Genomic DNA, 2,567 nt, shown 5'->3' with positions numbered 1-2,567 from the left:
GCTCGCAATTGCATAAGATAATATTGTGAGGGAGCGGGTCGCATAAAACAATGTCAGTTGGTAGGAAATTTTGAATTCTGCCCGGGTGGCGGCCGAAGCCTACTCTTACCGATTTTGGACCACCAAAGGATCTTTAACATGCACAACTTGCGCACGGGGCGTCCGTTATTTTTCGCCCTTGTCCCTGAAGGCTAGGTGTAGATCTTTCTTACGATAGGATCAGGGGTGTGGCTGGAAGACCGCAGTAAAAAGGAGCCAGGGAGTAGCAGTAGAAAGGCTGCAGAAATAGATGTCTAGTTTAAAGAAATTTGACGTCAAAAGTGTTTTAGTTTCACAAAGTGTCCAGCTTTTTCGAAATACAGTTCTTTGAATATCCCGGTAACAATTACAAAATTTTTACAATTTTGATAGAGAAGGTAGAGCGTTTTGTTTTGGGACCTAGTTGACTCATTGTATTACTGACTCAGAACGGCCAAATGTCAGATAAAGCTTTGTAATTGGTCGCTTTTTAAGCACAAGGGGGTTATCCCGAAAAAAAATGCTGTCTTGAGAAAACCGATGGTAAAGTTTTTTTGCCCCTTGTTCAGTTTCTTTAAAAGACAAGGAGAGTTTTCACTATAACCAAACAAATATACACACCAATGAAACCAAACTTCTCCTATAGGTAGGGCAATGCCCACTTTTGGTGTAGGTCAAAATTTCTGGAAACCCCTGAAATCTGGGTTAGCCCGTTTGTCCTTAAAAACGACCTATTCTAAGGTAGCGATTTGATTCCCTTTGTTTTATCGGGTCCCGCAAAAGTCCCCCCTTCACTATACTGCCTGTATCTATAGCGTCAATAGTGGAGCGGTGATAGGCACTATACTGCCTGTATCTATGGCGTCGATAGTGGAGCGGTGATAGGCACTTTGCTGTGGCATTTAGTTGACCCCTAGGTGACCCCGACCCCACTTCGGTTCCCGAGCAGGGACTATTTTTTAACCCTTCCAGCCCCAGCCATTTTTGTGCACTCCCTAACCCCAGTCCCAGCCAATACAGCAGTAGTTCAGAAAAAGATGCATTATTTCTAAAAAGTGATGTAGTATCTTTGTAATGTAGCTTTGATAATAACATACCAATTTTTAAAGGTAAATGAACAAGTAATAAGAAAATTAAAGTTTAATTAAGTTAGCTAATTTCGAAAAATGCGCGAATTCGGTTCCCCCCGAAACTGAGAATATACGCTCTTGGGACGGAGGGAGGTACAACATCTCAGTCTTTCTTTTTCTTCTTCTTTTTCCTTGTTCTCGATGACAGCAGCTAGACAGTCAGTCAGTCAGTCCTATGTCGCGCACAAACTGTGCAGTCGGCTTCAAATCTGAGAGACTGCCGTAGAGCTTTCTCTCAAGAGCTGTCACATTCTGCCTCGTCTGTGTACATGAGTCTTTCTGTTTTGTTTCCTTCCAGCATCATTATTATCTCAAGACGGACGATAAACTCGGAGGCCCGCCTCTTAAATAACCTAATAGTGTTGATAGGGGCGTTAAACCCATACCATTTTATTTATTATCTCAGACATATACCCCAATCTTGACCCCGTAAAAATGCACACGCATTGTGACTTCAGACTTTAGCCCCCTTCCCCCCTTTCACGCACCCGCCATAAAAAATAATTAATGAATAAATCATATGTTTAAAAAGGTTTTTTAAAATGTAATAAATAAGTGAATGAAAATTTTGAAAAATGAAACTCAATTCTAATCCGGCCTTTTCTTTGTTTGTCATGTGTGTGTGTGTGTGTGTGTGTGTGTGTGTGTGTGTGTGTGTGTGTGTGTGTGTGTGTGTGCGCGCGCGCGTGCACATGTGCACATGTATTGTGTGCGCGCATGTGTAAATGTGTAAGTTTGTATGTGCGTGGGATGGGAAGGTTGGAGCAAGGAGGGGAGAAGGTGGATCGTGATTGCGATAGATTGTCTCTCGGGTCTCGGAGATTTGGAAAAAAGGATTACCACAAAGACTTGGAGGAACTATAATATATAGTTACTCCAAGCACAAAGACACTAAGGAGGAGGTGGAAGAGGAAGACATTCAGGGGCGATAAGTCTCTCCTCACACCCACGGATTACTTTCACTCATAAGGGGGAACTAACTCTCGGCCTAGGTCTTGACTCTTGTGCCATCAGGGGACGCTATCAGCACGGTCTCGGGAGATGCTGGGGGGATCGATTTCCCTCCCCTTTAAAAAAAAGTCACGTGAGTGTGAGTCATGGATTTCATTGGTCGTCGTAATATCATAACATTTGGGATGGCGGGAGAGAGAAAGAGTAACGAAATGGGTGAGATGGAGAGGCATCTAATGGTCCGGGCGAGGCACGCTCTGATTTATCGTAAAGTTCTCGTGTGATTGGATCGGGGAAGTAAAAAAGTTGGGAATAAAAAAAGATACTCAATGCGCACCGCCCTTCACGTCCAAACTTTTTATTTTGGTCTCTTTTCCACATTCAGATGCGTGCACATAGTCGCGCACATGTACATAGATTCTACGCAGATCTACACACAAAGACACCCTCCCTCCCCCCTTTATCCAA

At 43.4% G+C, this 2,567-nt stretch overlaps 1 protein-coding gene across 1 annotated transcript in view; it reads left to right on the top strand.

Annotated features, from left to right (window-relative positions):
- LOC101856827 (alpha-1,6-mannosylglycoprotein 6-beta-N-acetylglucosaminyltransferase A) overlaps positions 1–2,567 on the top strand; it is a gene marked incomplete in the record, with an annotated part of 51,049 nt that overhangs the window by 22,426 nt on the left and 26,056 nt on the right.

This window comes from Aplysia californica, unplaced genomic scaffold (assembly GCF_000002075.1).
Source record: "Aplysia californica isolate F4 #8 unplaced genomic scaffold, AplCal3.0 scaffold00394, whole genome shotgun sequence".
In the NCBI taxonomy this organism is placed as follows: domain Eukaryota; kingdom Metazoa; phylum Mollusca; class Gastropoda; order Aplysiida; family Aplysiidae; genus Aplysia; species Aplysia californica.
The sequence above is the reverse complement of the archived record's forward strand: the minus strand, read 5'-3'. Positions and strand labels throughout refer to the sequence as shown.